This window comes from Bos indicus, chromosome 7 (assembly GCF_029378745.1).
Source record: "Bos indicus isolate NIAB-ARS_2022 breed Sahiwal x Tharparkar chromosome 7, NIAB-ARS_B.indTharparkar_mat_pri_1.0, whole genome shotgun sequence".
In the NCBI taxonomy this organism is placed as follows: Eukaryota; Metazoa; Chordata; class Mammalia; order Artiodactyla; family Bovidae; genus Bos; species Bos indicus.
This window is the reverse complement of record NC_091766.1, coordinates 58722380-58742334: the sequence shown is the minus strand read 5'-3', so window position 1 is coordinate 58742334 and position 19955 is coordinate 58722380. Positions and strand designations below refer to the sequence as shown.

Here is a 19955-nt window from a genome sequence, read left to right as displayed (position 1 = left end):
TCTGATTTAACTTTTGCCACCAAAGCACTCCCAAGAGATGATCTGCTGTGGAAAATAGGGACTTCAGACCTACAAGACTACAGATGAAATGGTCATGAGGCCTCTGTGTAGTTCACTTTGCTTTACCTACAAGCCACAATAACCCTGTGTAGTTAACCTTATCTCGTGAGTAAACTTAGCAAAGTTAGATAACCTGACTAATATCACCACCAAATAAGGTGGCAAAATTGGGCTTGTAATTCAGGACAGACGCCAAATCTAATGCATTTTAGTCGAAACCACAATCACCCCAGGTAGACTATCCCTTCCTGATTTCTACAGGAACTTTAGGTAACATGCTCACATTAAATGGCATATGTAGAAATAAGAAGTGCCTCAAAAGGAAAAAGATATCTATAATCACAAAAATAGAGAAGGAAAAGCAGTTTGAATTCCTAAGCTCAGACAAAGAAGTAGCCCAGAATGGAGAAGTAGATAGAGGGTAAGATGACCCTGAGATGCATCAGGTTCCCTGATAAATAATGGAGAATTCATCACCCATTGAACCAAGAGTAGCCAATAAAATCTGTCCCACACTTGCAAAACACAGTTGCATGACACTTAAGGTTTAGGTTAATTTCTTGTGATATTCAGAATATACATGGCTTGAGGTTTAAATCTGACCACTAGGGGATGCTGTGGTCTACTAAGTGACTCAGGCAAACACACCTCACAGCTCACCAGGTTAAATTATGGATGCAAGATGGCTTCCAGCATCTTGTCTGTGATGCTAGAGGACATTTGAAGGGCAATGCTAAGCGTAAGGAACTTTGCTCTAGTAAACAGATTTAAACATTGAATGCTAGAAATTGTCACGGTCTGGAGAGAAGAGATTTGAAGATTACAGGCAGAGGCAATAAATAAACCTAGATTGTCTACATTTAATGGTTCTGCTCACTTTCTGACTTGTTAAAAAATAAATTTAGGCAACCCACCTTTCTGCCTGGCCATATTTTTGAGACCTCCAACCTAACTGTTGCTAGGCCAAATTCTTGGGACACAAGACACAGGAGGAAACAGCTGCCCCTGGAAAGAAAGGAAGGGCAACTAATGGCACCTGAAAGCAAATTTATGAGTCACATGATTCAAGGATCTGAAACAGAGGGATCCTGGAGGGCCCTCCTGGGTAGGAATCCTTTCCCTGTCCCATATTTCTCATTTGCAGAAAAAGGGCTTCAGCCTCCTAGGCCTTCCCTGAGTTCCAAATAGCACATTCAATCAGGAAAGTAAGAGAATGCAGAAACAAAGGAAGAATGATCAAGAAACTATAATTCAGTGATTTAAGCCGAGTCCTGGTTCCTCCTCAAGGGGTGTTGTTGCTGTTCAATTGCTAAGTCGTGTCTGTGACCCCATGGACTGCAGCACGCCAGGCTTCCCTGTCCTTCACTATCTCCTGGAGCTTGCTCAAACTCATATCCATTGATTTGTTGATGCTATCCAACCATCTCATCACCCACTTCTCTTGCCCTCAATCTTTCCCAGCATCAGGCTCTTTTCCAAGGGATACACTTAATGATATCTTTGAGTTCTTCTGAAGGAATTAAGGCCCACACCGGGGTGGAGGATGGTAACTTCAGGCTGAGCACAAAGTTCCTGGAACCACTCTGTTATCTCACCCACCAAACAATCAGAAGAGAATCACACACACTATAGCCCTCACCCCAAATTTTACCTATAAAAATTTCTCCCTAAATGGCATCAGAGAGTTGGGGTTTTTGAGCGTAAGCCACCTCATGCCTGTTGCTTGGTCCTCCAGTAAGTTTCTGCTCCACACTCTGATGTTTTGGTTGTTTGGCCTCACTGTGCAATGGGCACATGACCTTATCTTCAGTAACAGACTGATTTCTTACAAATGATTTTTTCCTGCCAATCTGGATTTGGAAAGGAAAGGACAAAATGAAACCTACCTTCCTATCTGGAGCAGGCACCACAGATAGAAACAGTGATGAACCAGCTGACTTTGGTGTCAACTACAAATTGGCGCTTGCCATCTACCTATCTACTGCTGCAAGGATTAAGTTATATGCTGCTACGGGTGCTGACCTTCAACATCCCCTGAAAGGAATTCAGGGTGAAGATCAGAAATGAAGCACTCAGTTGCAAGGGTGGGGGATGGCAGGACAGGTCTTTCAGATAGATGATTTCAGGAGCCCAGTTCTTGTATCTCCCCATACCTAGAAAAGCACTAAAATCCTTCATGGTAATGACTGTTCCCTGTAATTAGCAAAGGCTTCACGAGACTAGTAGAAACTTTCTGGAAAAATATGTGCTTGATTGCATGTATTCCCCCTTCACCAAAAATCATGTATATACTGACCATTCCCCCCACCAACTCTTTGGAACAGTTTCTCAGAGCCATCTGAGGTGCTGTTTCCTGGGCTGCAGTTTTCACTCTGCCCCAAATAAAACTGAATTAGCAATTCTCACATCATGCCTTTTTTTTTTTAAGTCCACGTAACTATTCTTACAGGTTTCCCATGCTGCTAGTGGTAAAAACAAACAAACAAACAAAAACCCATCTGCCAATGCAGGAGACGGACAGGGGTTTGAGATCTGATTCAGGAAGATCCCCTGGGGGGAGGACATGGCAACTCACTCCAGTATTCTTGCCTGGAGAATCCCATAGACAGAAGAGCCTGGTGGGCTATAGTCCATAGGATTGCAAAGAGTTGGACATGACTGAAGCAACTTAGCACCACACAAGTATTCTCATCTTTGGCCAGCTCCTGCTGGATTTCCCTGGATCCTCTCTGCAGGTTCTGGAGAGAGTAGTGTGTCCCAGTGGCCATCAGGAACTTTAAAGAAGGAAAAAGAATTTTGCTTCTATCCTTTATGGTGAGCGTTGGCTGAGAAAACCCCATTTTCTTCAGGACACATCTTCTCAAAGGCATGTCATACATGGATAAGCTTATCTAGCTTAAAAGTTCTCCACTGTGGCCGTTGTAATTCATAATTATCTTTGGGAAGCTTAACTTGCTTGTTCAGCCTTCAAACAAAATTTTACTTGCTGGAGGCCTTACTCTGGACCCAATCCAGCGTAAATTGGACCCGGTCTGATCTTTCACCGGGTCTGGTTTAGGGGTTGGACCAGGTCTGTCACTGGAAACAGTTCTATATCTGTGTCCCATGCCACCCAACTCAGGCCAGTTTGGGGATCCAGGCCATGGGAAAACAAAAATCCTCAAAACGAAAAAAATGCTCAAAACAGTGAACACTCCTAACACACAATCTATGGATGGAGGATTAGAGGGAACTTACCCACCACCTCCAGAGGCAGTGAGGAAGCAGCGACTCAAGGGACTCCTCAGGTACCTTCGCTGCTGTTGCTCGATGCTGCTGAGGGCAGTCAAAGGTCTCCTTGTTTCTCTGTTCAGTCACCAGACCTGTGTTAAGATAAACCGAGGCATATTAAAAATTCTGTTTGAGCAAAAATGGATTCAAATTGTGCAGCATCCAAATTAGCAGTTAAGAAGGAGCCCCAGGGGTCAGTGCAAAGTGGCATTTGCATTCAGAAAGGAGGCGGGACAAGAAGTTACTAGACAAAAAGCAGATTGAGTATTGTAGGGTTACTTTTTTTTAGGGGATGGTGGGGGTCTATCAGGCAGATTACTTAACTGATGCTGATTAGGCAATTTCTGATCACTAGTTTAAGATTCTATTTCTGGGAATGGAAACTAAAGTTAATTCAGTTGGTGACATGGGTCTTAGCCTAAGAAACTCCATTTGGGGCAAGTTGCCTTATTTTTAACAGACCCATCAGAAAGCATGTGGATTGCTATTTGATTTGCTGTTTCATGTCTGGTTGGCTCAGCAGCTCACGGGGGGAGACTCAAGAAGGAGGAGATATATGTATACATTTGGCTGATTCACAGTTGTCCTATAGCAGAAACTGACACAACATGGTAAAGCAATTATATGCTAATTAAAAAAAGAAATTTACAACTGAAATGTGTTTAGAGGAGAGAGGCTACCATGATAGGGAAGATTTTGTAACTTTGTGCTATGACAGATGGTTGAAAGAATAGGAAACTTTGGTCTGAGGAAAGGCAAACCTTTAGAAATCTGGTGGCTGTTTTCAAACAATTTAAGGGAGAGAGTGTTAACACCATGAAAGCAGAAACTCTCTTCTCAGTGCTGTATTACAGGCTGCAAGACAGTATCTATCATCTAGAAGGTGCCTGATTAATATTCTTTTTCTTACAAACAAATGAATGAAGAAGAGAGATTAACATGCTCTTTTTGGCCCCAAAGGGTAGAATTTAGACTAATTGAATAGGGATTAAAGGGAGGTTGATTTGGATTCAGTAGAAAATCAAATAGTATAATGGTTAAAATCAAGGACTCTGGGTTAGAGTCCTGGGCTGGAATCTAGTTTTACCACTGTTTAACCATGTGTCCTGGAAAAAGGCAGAGAATTATGTCTCGATTCCTTAATCTCTTATATAGGGTTAAAAATAACAATAACAAGTACATCTTAGGGCAGTCAGCACAATGCCTACCTTATAGTTAGGTGTTCAAGAAGGATTAACTATTATTGTTGTTGTTGTTATTCATCTCATAACCCTTTGAGCTCACTAAAGAGGTCTCCTGGTACATGATAGGAGGAGAAACAATTCACTACATCATTAAATTGTTATCTTACAGAAGAGATTCTTTAACTGGATACAAGGTCAGACTAAAACCTCTCTGCTTTTAACTGTAGAAAAATTTCAGAACTATAAACCACACCCCCAAAACAAGAACTCTAGAGTAGTGGCTGGGAATAAGTGTTGCGGAAGGAGAAGGTTTTTTTTGGCCCTCGTAAAAGATAAGGTAATAAACCCAACTTCCACTGTTATAAGGTTCCCCTTCTCTGGAGAAATAAGGAATGCAGGACGGTTTCCCTTAGTATTTGAAATTTAAAGCTATCAGACAAAAACAGTATACAAAAAAAATTTTTGTCCATTGGAGAAGTAAACTTGTTTGAAATTAAAGTTTTTTGAGTATTTTTTTTATAGTCAATGATTTCTTATAGTTTATGGAGCCTCCTGAAGAATAGGAACATGAAAAACATTGAACATTTTATTTCCATTTCTCTTGCCCAGTTTAGCCCCTAAAAACCTTTGCTTATTCCAACTAAGTTAAAATAAAACGTATTTGCATAATAACGGAGGCAATTACATAAAAATGTCCTAAGCTCTACACTGCCAACAATTTCCTTTGTTTTCATTCATTATGTAAGCAGTACCTAACTTTTAGCTAAAAATGTGAAAAATGGAGGTAATAAAATGATGTTCATGAAAAAGGAGTAATACAGATTTTTGCTTTTCAACAAATAGACACTCACTGGAAAGCCAACAAACATCAAAAATAAAAATGGCTATTTGGAGATCAGGTCAAAAAACACTGTTTGGAGGAGCTCCATTTGTGGCCATGCATTTTTTAAAAAGATGATAATATTATATGTTGCAGGGACAGGGACCCCTTCCAGGGCCCAGAACTGGGCTCTTGTCTAACACTCGGAAATGAATTGTCCAAGGAGACACATATGCTGACAAAGCAAGAGACTTTATTGGAAAAGGGCACCTGGGTGGAGAGCAGTAGGGTAAGGGAACCCAGGAGAACAGCTCTGCCACGTGGCTTGCAGTCTTGGGTTTTATGGTGATGGGATTCATTTCCGGGTTGTCTTTAGCCAATCATTCTGACTCAGGGGGCTGGAGAGAATAGCTGCTGCGCTGGATTCCCCTGTGGGACATCCCTGGTGGCTCAGATGGTAAGGAGTCTGCCTGTAACTCGGGAGACCCTGGTTCAATCCCTGGGTTGGGAAGATCCTCTGGAGAAGGAAATGGCAACCCATTCCAATATTCTCGCCTGGAAAATCCAATGGATGGAGGAGCCTGGCAGGCTACAGTCCATGGGGGTTGCAGAGTCGGACATGACTGAGTGACTTCACTTCTTCTTTTGACTCAGAGTCCTTCCTGGTGGTACACGCCTTATTCAACCAAGATGGATGCCAGAGAGGATTCTGGGAGGTGGCTGGACATGTGGTGTCTCCTTTTGACGTTTCCTGAACTCTTCCGGTTGATGGTGGCTGATTAGTTCCGTGTTCCTTACTCGGACCTCCTGTCGTAAAACAACGCATGCAAATGGTTACTATGGTGCCTGGCCAGGATGGGCAGTTTCACTCAGTGTGTTTCCCCTAACATTATAGATGACTGTTCTACTTATTGCATGTGTAGTCATGAATAAGGCATGTAAAATAAATTTAATACTATTTGGGGGGCTTTTTATTGTTCCCTGTTGAAGGAAGAAAAAGACTAACAGAAAGTGGCAGATTAGGAATCTAGTTGTGTTGTCAAACAGTTGTGTTAGAAACAGAAAAATAAACACAAAGAAAACAAGTGGGAAAATAAGAAAAATGCATACCTGTGGAAATTAGAGGAGCAAAAAGCAGAGGAAACATGTGTAGTATAAAAACAATAATAATAATAATAAAGATAAGCACCTAAATAGAAAGAGAATGAGAAGCAGAGAGAAAGTGAAAATTTAGGAAGTTTCATAGTGAATGTAATTCTTTAAAGCTATATTCAGAGTAAGTTATTATATTTTGAACTGCTTATGCTAAATATCAGGGCTTTTTAAAACTCTTATTTACTGAGATATATGTGTTTTTCTTTAAACTTACAGCTATATGTTTGAAATAAATTTTTTTTGGTTTCTGAAGAACTTTAAAATACTCAAAAAATGGCTGAATAGAAATCAACTTTCAAATCTTAACAATGTAAATTAGCCCTTAATGTCTTGTAAAGTTAATGAAAATTAATAAAGATAAGAGGAGCTAACTTGTACTGAGTAATAATCCTATGTCCCAGACCCTATGTTAAACGCTTCCCTTGCATTGTCCCATTGAATTCTCACAAGAACTACCCCAACCCCCCAACCCACCCCCAGAGCCTCATTTTAGGAATGAGAAAACTGAGATTCTCATTCACTCAGGGTTATAACTAGTAAAACTACAGATTTCCTTGGCTTATCTGTCATGTTACACTCTCTGTCCATCTCTCACTTATAACTGCTACTGCCTTGATCTATATCAGCATTTATAGCCTCCCCTTCTTTAAAAGTAATTACTCCAGGTTCCCTGAACCTACCATGCTCTCTGGCCTCTGCATTACATCTCTGAATTATCATTATTGCTCAACTCCCCACCACCACCACCACCATTCTATTTCTCTCTCTCTCACACACACATATTATTCCCACACCCTCCATCTGTCTCATTTTTTTCTTGGCTTATCAGATGAAGGTATGACCTCTGAGAATTCTTTCTTCATACAACTCTTCTTAAGTGTCCCCTCTTTTTGTTCCTTTTATGTGCTTGCCAATTTCTCAAACATTTTTTCAAGATCTCTGCCACTGCAGAAGCTCTGGTCTCTCCAAAGTCTTCTAACCTTTCCTCTTTTCTTGATTTTCTAGGCATCTAAAGCACTCTCAGGTATTTGAGTCAGGTCAGTAAATCCATTTCATAGCCAAACACACATCTCCTTCCCCAGTGCATGCTCACCAAGAAAATCAGTGGTATCTAGTAGAGGTAAAACGTGAGGACCAACAAAATTTTCCATAGAATTTGGACAATGGAATCCATCCCTAAAACACTCTCTCAAGTCTAACCCCTCTTCTCCATTTCCTCAAATACCACCCTCTCGAAGCCCAGCATTACTGCTGATATGACTGAATATAACTCACTAGGTGCTCTACCTGCCCAAGGTTATTCAGCTGTCTTCCTTCCAATATATCCTCCTACTCTGTACACTTCATGCAAACATATGTGCTTAGTTGTTTCAGTCGTGTCCTACTCTTTACAATCTCATGGACTGTAGCCCACCAGGCTCCTCTGTCCATGGGATTTTCCTGGCAAGAATACCGGAGTATTTCCTCCGGTATGGGAGGAGTATCCCATTTCCTCCTCCAGGGAATCTTCGAAACCGAGGGACTGACTGAACTTGTGTCTCCTGCATCTCCTTCATTGGCAGGCAGATTCTTTACCACTGCGCCACCCGGGAACCCTCGCTTCTAGACCACAAAATAATTAAAGTAGTCCTTTAATGAAAAAGCTGTAATGGCTACACATTGTCTACTAAAGAAGGTCCCAATTTAGCCTGATGGTTATAAGCCCTTAATGTCTTTCTGCATTCCTTTTTTATCTGTCACTTTTACCTATTTAATAAACATCACTTAAGATATTGGTTCTCAAATTTTAGACTCAATGAGAATCCCCTGGAGAGTTTCTTTAAATTTCAGTGGCCTAACCTCACCTTGCAGATATTTCAAATCAGTGGAGTTGGGGGTGGATCCCCCAAATTCCTCATTTACCTCAGTTTTTAAGCCTCCCATGAATTTTTTCCTGCTCTCCCAAACTGTTATCTTCCAATTTCCCATAAAAATATGTTGGTTCCTTTCTTATTATAACCACAGTCAATCTTGAATTATAAGAAAGTGTGCTCATCTTTATGTGTTTGTTGGAGTTTCCTAGGGGGAGTAATTGAGGCCTAAGTATTTCTGTATTCTGTATTACATAAACACAGCACTTTCTCTAATAAATGAAAGTTAATTTATATCAAGAATGTTGTGGTGGCCAAAATTTTTAAAGAGTTGGGGTTCCTGCTTTCATATTATATGAAAATTGAGATTTAAAAATTGATGTGTGGAGAAAGACAACTTTTCTTTATCCAATTATGTTCAGTAACTGGAGTCTACAAATTAAACTGATCTATAATGGCACCCCACTCCAGCACTTTTGCCTGGAAAATCCCATGGATGGAGGAGCCTGGTGGGCCACAGTCCATGGAGTCGCTAAGAGTTGGACACGACTGAGCGACTTCACTTTCACTTTTCACTTGCCTGCATTGGAGAAGGAAATGGCAACCCACTCCAGTGTTCTTGCCTGGAGAATCCCAGGGACGGGGGAGCCTGGTGGGCTGCCGTCTACGGGGTCGCACAGAGTCGGACATGACTGATGCGACTTAGCAGCAGCAGCAGCATAACAGATTGACAGGAGAAAAATGACTGATTCATATCCATATAAAAGCTAACAAAAAAGTCACTAGCTTATTAAATGGTTAAACTTAGAGGTGTATATGCTTAACTCAGTAGGGGAAAAGGAGGAAGAAGAAAAGGGATCTATGGGAAGAACAAAGAGATACAAATGGGTTTTTAGGAGAGCTGCTGCTGCTGCTAAGTCACTTCAGTCATGTCCGACTCTGTGCGACCCCATAGACGGCAGCCCACCAGGCTCCCTCGTGCCTGGGATTCTCCAGGCAAGAATACTGGAGCGCAAAAGATGAAAAAGTGCGTGATGTTTGTCTATGCTGGTGGGAATGGTCCTTCTGTCTTCTTCAGTGACTTACTTTCATTTACTATAGGTTTACTCTTCTTTCTGTTCCCTGTAGAGCTGCCCCAGAGAGGGAATGACAGCAGTCTTATCTCCCAGAAGTTGCCTGGATCTCTGGATGAGCTGTTGCTTCTGTTCAGTAGATAAAATCCTGCACATTTAGGATGGGAGAAAGGGCCACTATCCATGGAAAAAAGAAAGCCAGACCTTCGGAAGGTTAAGACTAAAGGACTGGGTGTTTTATGCCTGCTGCCCTCCTCTCTCTGCTTCCAGTGTAGGAGGCAGTGAGAACAAGGCTTCTTAGGGGTGAGAGGAAAGGAAATTGAAGCACAGGGAGATGGACCTAAGCATCAAGGAGGGTTATCTTCAAGGAAAAGATGATCACTGCTCTCGAGAGTGTCGTCCCCATGCTTGATTTGCCACTTGTTTCACACCAACATTCTCCCAAACCCCTGCCCAGTGTAAATGATGCTCTCATATCTTGTTCCTGCCTTTACCTATCTTGACCACATTTAGTTCTAGTTCTATTGGAAGACAGTGAAGTGTATCATGCTTACAAATTGTGTCTATGGGAACAAAAATGGGCATTTTGCACACCTAACTAGGAAGAAGGAGCTGTACTAATTGATAATTTTGGAAAGCGAGACAGAGTTTTCCTCTCAGACATTCAAAAACTCAAAGCCAGAAGTTACTTACCTGATAAAAAGTACTTTCAAGCAAACATCATTGAGAGAGACTGGTATCAATGATGTTAAGTTCTGAAAGAGAGAAGAGGGATAATTTGGTTTGTTCTAAGGAATCTGGGTGAAATACTCTATTTGAATGTTACTGGAGAAGAAAGAGAATGAGGCTGGGACAGAGCAAAGTCCCCTAACACCCTGCATCTGCTTCCTCAAGACAGCATTGGCTGGAAGTCAGTTCAAGTGGTAGGCAAGGAACTAAAACTTACCACTGTGAGAAAACTCACCACTGTAACAGGATCCTTTTAGCAGTGAGAGATCTGCGCTTTGGTCCCAGGAGAGGAAATTGTGAACTTCCCTAGAAGGGATAGAAGGAGGAAGCAGGAGCAGGTAGCTCTGCCCTCTGCACTCTGATCTGTGTGTCCTTGACAGTCCTGTACTGTCAACACATCTGCACTGAAGTGATGTTCCTCTTAGAACCCAGGATACTGAGGCGGGAAGACCTCGGCTAGGTATGATTCCCAGTGTGGCCCTGACACTTGCCGATGAAGTTGCTGTGTAGTTATCCACCCATCCTTTCAGAACAAAGGGAATTTCAGGGGTCACTTTCAGAGGTTATTCCTTAAAAAGGAAAACAGTGGGTTGTGCATCAGATGGAGGCATCTGCCTCTGTATGCCTTGATTTCTGATTGCTACCATTAAATAGTCATCAAATTCCCCACCTAAAATTCCCTTTTAAAAACACAGAGTAGAGATGATGTATACGTCAGTATCCCCTCTACGATGCATCCATGCCACAGAAGCCACTGAAGTGTGCTCTACCACAACCATTTGAAATTAGTTGTGAGTGAGCAAGGTTTGCAAGGGTAAGTTGTTCCCCCTGAACTGGGAGAGCACATTAAATGTAAAAGAAGGGGAAAAACAGCTATAAGGGACATTGAGGACAAGATTGGCCCAATTGTATAAAGTAAGGAACAGAGTGAAACCAAATCAGGCATTAGAATAGGATTTCCCAGGGCTCAAATTATGCCTATATCATATTAATATTCAAATGATTTTTAGGGCTCCTTTCCCTTCATCCCTGGATTTCCCTGGTGGCTCAGAGGGTAAAGCATCTGCCTGCAATGCAGGAGACCCAGGTTCAATCCCTGGGTTGGGAAGATCTCCTGGAAAAGAAATGGCAACCCACTCCAGTATTCTTGCCTGGAGAATCCCATGGACAGACTGTCCACGGGGTCGCAAAGAGTCGGACACGACTGAGCAATTTCACTTCACTTCCCTTCATCCCAGCTAAGGTTTTCGGTTCTCTCTGCTAAGCCTCAGGTAGACCTAGGCCATCACCTGACCCAGCTTCTAAATCTTAATCTTCACCTGTTCATCCTACTGTTCTCGCCTGGTTGTATCTGCTGCCCAGGGCAGGCTCGGTGTAAGTCATGTCCATCAGTCTCCAGAGATCAACTTAATTTAAATGAGCATATCCTTGTTGTTGCAAACAAGAGGGGGTTTTGTTGATGTTTCTGGAAACCTGGGAAGGAGTCATTCTCCTACGAAAGAAGTACTGCCTTTATTTACTCAAAGCCACTGGAAAAAAAAGATTGATGGGCCAAGGTTTGCATTATACCATATGTGTAACACAAAGAGTCTGTATTCAGTGTTGCTATGTCTTGATGTGTTCAGTTCCGTTCAGTTCAGTCACTCAGTCACGTCCGACTCTTTGCGACCCCATGAATTGCAGCACACCAGGCCACCCTGTCCATCACCAACTCCCGGAGTTCACTCAAACTCACGTCCATCGAGTTGGTGATGCCATCCAGCCATCTCATCCTCTGTCGTCCCTTCTCCTCCTGCCCCTAATCCTTCCCAGCATCAGAGTCTTTTCCAATAAGTCAATTCTTCATATCAGGTGGCCAAAGTATTGGAGTTTCAGCTTTAGCATCAGTCCTTCCAAAGAACACCCAGGGCCGATCTCCTTTAGAATGGACTGGTTGGATCTCCTTGCAGTCCAAGGGACTCTCAAGAGTCCTCTCCAATACCACAGTTCAAAAGCATCAATTCTTTGGTGCTCAGCTTTCTTCATAGTCCAACTCTCACATCCATAAATGACCACTGGAAAAACCATAGCCTTGACTAGATGGACCTTTGTTGGCAAAGTAATGTCTCTGCTTTTCAATATGCTATCTAGGTTGGTCATAACTTTTCTTCCAAGGAGTAAGCGTCTTTTAATTTCATGGCTGCAATCACCATCTGCAGTGATTTTGGAGCCCCCCCCCCCCTCAAAAGTCTGACACTGTTTCCCCATCTATTTCTCATGAAGTGATGGGACCAGATGCCATGATCTTCATTTTCTGAATGTTGAGCTTTAAGCCAACTTTTTCACTCTCCTCTTTCAGTTTCATCAAGAGGCTTTTTAGTTCCTCTTCACTTTCAGAGAAGACAATGGCAACCCACTCCAGTACTCTTGCCTGGAAAATCCCATGGATGGAGGAGCCTGGTAGGCTGCAGTCCATGAGGTCACTAAGAGTCAGACACAACTGAGCGACTTCACTTTCACTTTTCACTTTCATGCACTGGAGAAGGAAATGGCAACCCACTCCAGTGTTCTTGCCTGGAGAATCCCAGGGACGGGGGAGTCTGGTGGGCTGCTGTCTATGGGGTCGCACAGAGTCAGACATGACTGAAGTGACTTAGCAGCAGCAGCAGCAGCATACTGATTCGCTGGCCTATAAGACTATTATAAATGCTAATGGGAGATTCAAACTAAAGGGCTTCTTTCCAAAGATTCTTACAGCATTTGCGTATGATTACCCAGATTTTGCAACAAATGTACCCTCATGTTTAATTTGCTCTTGTCATCTCTGCTTACCTTTTCACCTGGGGTTCTCTTCCCAAATGCTTAACTGCAAGGAACCCTTTCCTATTCCAGAGAATATATTTCTAATGTGCTTTATTGCACCATACTTGGGGCATTTCCTTTTATTTTAGACTGGCAGAAAATTACATCAATGCCAATGCAGTGAGGTTTGGGGGCAAGGAGGCTGGAGTTTGGCTGTTTTTAAACTCTCTTACCTAAGTAGGTTCTGCGGAGTGTTTGAACTGTACTTCCCTGAAGAATAATTTTGTTTATTGTAAAATTGGTTAACAATGAAAATTGTTACTAGACCATGTACAGGCTAAGACCATCATTTAGCCATTCAAAATCTCAGGGAGCACTCCTGTCAAGGAGAGCCATAGAGCAAGACCTCAGGAGTCAGAGGGAGGTGACAGAAGGAAGGTTCTCTTTCATTTCCTACCTCTTCTAACTTCTGCTTTACTCATTTGCTATAAATGAAGTGTGCATTTCCTATATTCACTCACTTGTTCTTTGGCATCATTATCTTCACTTCAGTTCAGTCTCTCAGTCGTGTCTGACCCTTTTCGATCCCATGAACTGCAGCACACCAGGCCACCCTGTCCATCACCAACTACCCAGAGTTCACTCAGGCTCACGTCCATCGAGTCAGCGATGCCATCCAGCCGTCTCATCCTCTGTCGTCCCCTTCTCCTCCTGCCCTCAATCCCTCCCAGCATCAGAGTCTGTTCCAATGAGTCAACTCTTCACATGAGGTGGCAAAAGTACTGGAGTTTCAGCTTTAGTATCATTCCTTCCAAAGAAATCCCAGGGCTGATCTCCTTCAGAATGGACTGGTTGGATCTCCTTGCAGTCCAAGGGACTCTCAAGAGTCTTCTCCAACACCACAGTTCAAAAGCATCAATTCTTTGGCGCCCAGCCTTCTTCACAGACCAACTCTCACATCCATACATGACCACTGGAAAAACCATAGCCTTGACTAGATGAACCTTTGTTGGCAAAGTAATGTCTCTGCTTTTGAATATGCTATCTAGGTTGGTCATAACTTTCCTTCCAAGGAGTAAGCGTCTTTTAATTTCATGGCTGCAATCACCATCTGCAATGATTTTGGAGCCCCAAAAAATAAAGTCTGACACTGTTTCCACTGCTTCCCCATCTATTTCCCATGAAGTGATGGGACCGGATGCCATGATTTTCGTTTTCTGAATGTTGAGTTTTAAGCCAACTTTTTCACTCTGCACTTTCACCTTCATCAAAAGGCTTTTTAGTTCCTCTTCACTTTCTGCCATAAGGGAGGTGTCATCTGCATATCTGAGGTTATTGATATTTCTCCCAGCAATCTTGATTCCAGCTTGTGCTTCCTCCAGTCCAGCATTTCTCATGATGTATTCTGCATATAAGTTAAATAAACAGGGTGACAATATACAGCCTTGACGTACTCCTTTTCCTCTTTGGAACCAGTCTGTTGTTCCATGTCCAGTTCTAACTGTTGCTTCCTGACCTGCATACAAATTTCTTAAGAGGCAGGTCAGGTGGTATGGTATTCCCATCTCTTTCAGAATTTTCCTCAGTTCATTGTGATCCACACAGTCAAAGGCTTTGGCATAGTCAATAAAGCAGAAATAGATATTTTTCTGGAACTCTCTTGCTTTTTTGATGATCCAGCGGATGTTGGCAATTTGGTCTCTGGTTCCTCTGCCTTTTCTAAAACCAGCTTGAACATCTGGAAGTTCACGGTTCATGTATTGCTGAAGCCTGGCTTGGAGAATTTTGAGCATTACTTTACTAGCGTGTGAGATGAATGCAATTGTGCGGTAGTTTGAGCATTCTTTGGCATTGCCTTTCTTTGGGATTGGAATGAAAACTGAACTTTTCCAGTCCTGTGGCCACTGCTGGGTTTTCCAAATTTGCTGGCATATTGAGTGCAGCACTTTCACAGCATCATCTCTCAGGATTTGAAATAGCTCAACTGGAATTCTATCACCTCCACTAGCTTTGTTGGTAGTGATGCTTTCTAAGGCCCACTTGACTTCACATTCCAGGATGTCTGGCTCTAGGTCAGTGATCACACCATGGTGATTATCTGGGTCGTGAAGATCTTTTTTGTACAGTTCTTCTGTGTATTCTTGCTATCTCTTCTTAATATCTTCTGCTTCTGTTAGGTCCATACCATTTCTGTCCTTTATCGAGCCCATCTTTGCATGAAATGTTCCCTTGGTTATCTCTAATTTTCTTGAAGAGATCTCTAGTCTTTCCCATTCTGTTGTTTTCCTCTATTTCTTTGCATTGATTGCTGAGGAAGGCTTTCTTATCTCTCCTTGCTATTCTTTGGAACTCTGCATTCAGATGGGTATCTTTCCTTTTCTCCTTTGCTTTTCACTTCTCTTCTTTTCACAGCTATTTGTAAGGCCTCCCCAGACAGCCATTTTGCTTTTTTGCATTTCTTTTCCATGGGGTTGGTCTTGATCCCTGTCTCCTGTATAATGTCACAAACCTCAGTCCATAGTTCATCAGGCACTCTATGTATCAGATCTAGTCCCTTAAATCTATTTCTCACTTCCACTGTATAATCTTAAAGGATTTGATTTGGGTCATACCTGAATGGTCAGGTGGTTTTCCCTACTTTCTTCAATTTATGTCTGAATTTGGCAATAAGGAGTTCACGATCTGAGCCACAGTCAGCTCCTGGTCTTGTTTTTGCTGACTGTATAGAGCTTCTCCATCTTTGGCTGCAAAGAATATAATCAATCTGATTTCGGTGTTGCCCATCTGGTGATGTCCATGTGTAGAGTCTTCTCTTGTGCTGTTGGAAGACGGTGTTTGCTATGACCAGTGCATTTTCTTGGCAAAACTCTATTAGTCTTTGCCCTGCTTCATTCCGTATTCCAAGGCCAAATTTGCCTGTTACTCCAGGTGTTTCTTGACTTCCTACTTTTGCATTCCAGTCCCCTATAATGAAAAGGACATCTTTTTGGAGTGTTAGTTCTTAAAGGTCTTGTAGGTCTTCATAGAACTGTTCAACTTCAGCTTCTTCAGCGTTACTGGTTGGGGCATAGACTTGGATTACTGTGATATTGAATGGTTTGTCTTGGAAATGAACAGAGATCATTCTGTCGTTTTTGAGATTGCACCCAAGTAGTGCATTTCAGACTCTTTTGTTGACCATGATGGCCATTCCATTTCTTCTGAGGGATTCCTGCCCACAGTAGTAAATATAATGGTCATCTGAGTTAAATTCACCCATTCCAGTCCATTTTAGTTCACTGATTCCTAGAATGTTGATGTTCACTCTTGCCATCTCTTGTTTGACCACTTCCAATTTGCCTTGATTCATGGACCTGACATTCCAGGTTCCTATGCAATATTGCTCTTTACAGCATCAGACCTTGCTTCTATCACCAGTCACATCCACAACTGGGTATTGTTTTTGCTTTGGCTCCATCCCTTCATTCTTTCTGGAGTTATTTCTCCACTGATCTCCAGTAGCATGTTGGGCACCTACTGACCTGGGGAGTTCCTCTTTCAGTATCCTATCATTTTGCCTTTTCATACTGTTCATGGGGTTCTCAAGGCAAAAATACTGAAGTGGTTTGCCATTCCCTTCTCCAGTGGACCACATTCTGTCAGACCTCTCCACCATGACCCGCCCATCTTGGGTGGCCCCACCAGCATGGCTTAATTTCATTGAGTTAGACAAGGCTGTGGTCCTAGTGTGACTAGATTGACTAGTTTTCTGTGAGTATGGTTTCAGTGTGTCTGCCCTCTGATGCCCTCTTACAACACCTACCGTGTTACTTGGGTTTCTCTTACCTTGGACGTGGGCTATCTCTTCACGACTGCTCCAGCAAAGCGTAGCCACAGCTCCTTACCTTGGACGAGGGGTATCTCTTCACTGCCACCCCTTCTGACCTGGAACGTGGAATAGCTCCTCTGGGCCCTCCTGCGCCCACACAGCCACGGCTCCTTGGAGGTGGGGTTGCTCGTCCCGGCCGCCGCCCCTGACCTCGGACGTGGGGTAGTTCTTCTCGGCTCTTCCTGCGCCGTTGCAGCCTGGCACTCTCGGCCGCTGCCCCTGAACTCGGACATAGGGTAACTCCTCTTGGCCGCCTCCTCTCAGGCATGGGGTCCTCCCGGCTTCTGCCCCTGACCTCAGACATGGGGTAGCCGCCTGCGCTAAATGTGCTGGTCACAGCCGCCCGCGCTTAGGGAACTCAATCAATTAGAGGAAAGAAACACTGAAAGAAAAGGGACAGTTCATTGATATTTTGGAACCTCTTTAATCCAGAACATTGAGAGGCAAAGAAAAGAGAGCAAGGCAGCTCTTTGAAAGGTGGATTTTGATTTACTTAAGAGGACTGGAGGCAGAGCCCAAGAACACTGTTGTAAACCTCTTGCTGGGACAGTCATTAACTCTGGACTTAAGTATAAAAGACACTTCGAGCAGTTCAGCTCTGAAGACTAAGGAGAAAAAGATAGTCAATAATTGCAACTGATTATAGGGACTCAGCTTGAATTTTAGGTGTATATTGTTTGGTTTGTTTTACATCTCAGTTACCTGACACACTATTACCCCCCCCTGCCTCTGCACCCCCCCCACCCCCACACCCCCCCCACCCCCCCCAGCCCCCCACACCCCCCACACACACAAATTAATGAAGAAATAACTGTAAGATTTGTTCCTTGAAGGAACACTAGAGACGTATCCAGAGAGGGACACAGAGTGAGTGTCTCATTGGACTCAAGTCCCACCATCAGCCTTGATTTCTCAGATAGGCTCTGGGCCCCAAAGACAATGCCTGGGCCATGTGGGGAACTCCAGAGAGGCTTCACAAAGTATCTCCTTTCACTGTCTTTCAATGCCCACCTACACCAAGTCCCTATAACAAAGAAAGGGTCTGAAATAAAACCCAGCCTTCTGGTATACCTGTCTATGACTCCATACATGCTGGGACTGAGAGCTACAGGAGAAGAGAACAAGTACTGGAGGTGCCTAGGAGACCACATGCCTTCTGATTCTACTTGAGTTGACTTGTTGCCCTTGGGAGCCTGTGATCTACAGTCACTGTTCAGTAGCTGAGGTGCTTATGAGAGACAGTAGAGCAGAGACCATAGAGGGCTCACATACTTCTGGGTACAGGAAAATGAAGATCTCTCTTCAGAATTATTTTTTTTTCCTCTGGATCAAAAAGACTATTCTTAGACAATTCTTGGGGAATAAGAAAAGACTGCTTAAAATTGTCATTTGATGGCATCTTCTCATGCTTATCTATGGTCCTCTGCCATGAAACCAAAGAACAGGAAACTTTGAAAAGAGAGAATGCTCCTTCCTTTGGTTCTTTCTTTTTCACTGTGTCCCATGACTTGAACTTGAGTGAGTAGTCTGAAGAAGGTAGAATAGTTTAGGATATACATCTTGAATTTTCATTTCTCCTTATTTCAGCTAATCTTTTCCCATCATGCTGACTGTTAAAGCATCTCCAAGGTTTTCATTGAAAAGACTTTGCATTCGTGCTAAGACGTTAGAACTAGCCCATCCAGGAGGAAAGGATAAAATTATTCACGCTCTAAGTGTCCATATGTAACTGAGGAGGCTCTGACTTGCCATGGCCACCCATACCACAGTGGTGACGTCTGAGTGAAAATTTGGCAGATAATGACAACCACAGTGATGGTGCCTGAGGCCCAGGGGTCTGACAGGACAATTTGCCTCCTTTAATTTAGCAGTGGGAAACTTGGATGCATATAGCTTCTTAAAGTATTCTTCACAAATGGTCTCTCGTGCTAAGAACTGATTCATGAAGACTCTCATAGATAGCTCTGATGGGCTTAGAGAAGCCTGTAAGAAGCAAGCCTTTCCCTGCCTCATGACTCTGCCTTTAAGCATGAGTGTAAAGTTGACAAGAATCTCAAGGAATGAGGACATTAGTTGAGGCACAGAATCCTGTTTTGTTTTGTTTTTCCCTTGAGGGTCTTCTCTATATGTCAGGGCTTAAAATAATGGAGAACAAAACCTGGGAATTCAGGAGGCATAATAGAAGATGCAGTTTAAAGTTTTACTCCTCCTAATTCTGCAACAATGAATTTGTCCCCAAACTCTAGCTATAAAAGCCCACTCCCAGAGTTCCCTTGTGGTCTGTCCAGTGGTTAGAACTCAGCACTTTCACTGCCATGGCCCAGGTTTGATTTCTGATTGGGGAACTAAGATCCCACAAGCTGCATGTGGTGTAGCCAAAAATAAGTAAATAACTAATTTTTTTAAAAGCCCACCCCAGTTCTATGGTACTAAACATAAAGCATATCACACAGTTTACTGATCTAAAATTTGATGGTATTCTTCCAGAAGGCAGATTTTAAAAAATAAGTAAATAAACATAGCTTGAAGGTCAAATTTAGAGAGATCTGGTTATGCTCTTGGGTGGGAAAGATGCTCATTATGCAATGTAGGGATCTTACATCTCATTAAGGCTGGAAGAGAGAGGTAGATTGTCTATAAATGTTCTTTCCTGGAGAGGGAGCTCATAATAATTGATTCTCACTGAAGATCCTAACACTAGTGAAAAATTTGCTGAGAATTTTATAGAAACTTCTGACCACAAGAATAAAGCATATAGCTTACTTCCTATGGAATAAAAGTGCCCCCTTTAAGAAAATGACACCAGGAGACATGAACACTCATGAGTCAGCATCCTGCCCACCTAAGAGGCAACATGAAGTTTCCTCTCCAGTGCTGAGTCTCTTATCCTGAAGCATGTCATGAAAGCATCTCCTAGAAAGCTCTGAAGGGTTGGGAGACAAGGGAGCATTGTCTCTCAGCTTCCTTTTCACCCTTCACTACTTTGTTTTGTGTTATTAGGGCTGGGACTATGCAAACTCCACTGTTACTTGGCCAGTAAACTCTGCCAGTAGCCAGTGCCAAAGGGAGACTGGAAGATCGTCATAAGAAGGGACTGGTTCTCTCCCATTTGCACCCTGTGTACTTGAGGTTCCTGTGAGCATCATTGCAGCAATCTGGGAGGAG

General features: G+C 42.9%; 1 non-coding gene across 1 annotated transcript; it reads left to right on the top strand.

The window, feature by feature from the left end:
• Positions 1 to 11177: 11177 nt before the first annotated feature.
• TRNAC-GCA (transfer RNA cysteine (anticodon GCA)) lies at positions 11178 to 11249 on the top strand. Its single transcript has one exon. It is a non-coding gene; the product is annotated as a tRNA-Cys (tRNA).
• The last annotated feature ends 8706 nt before the right edge of the window (positions 11250 to 19955 follow it).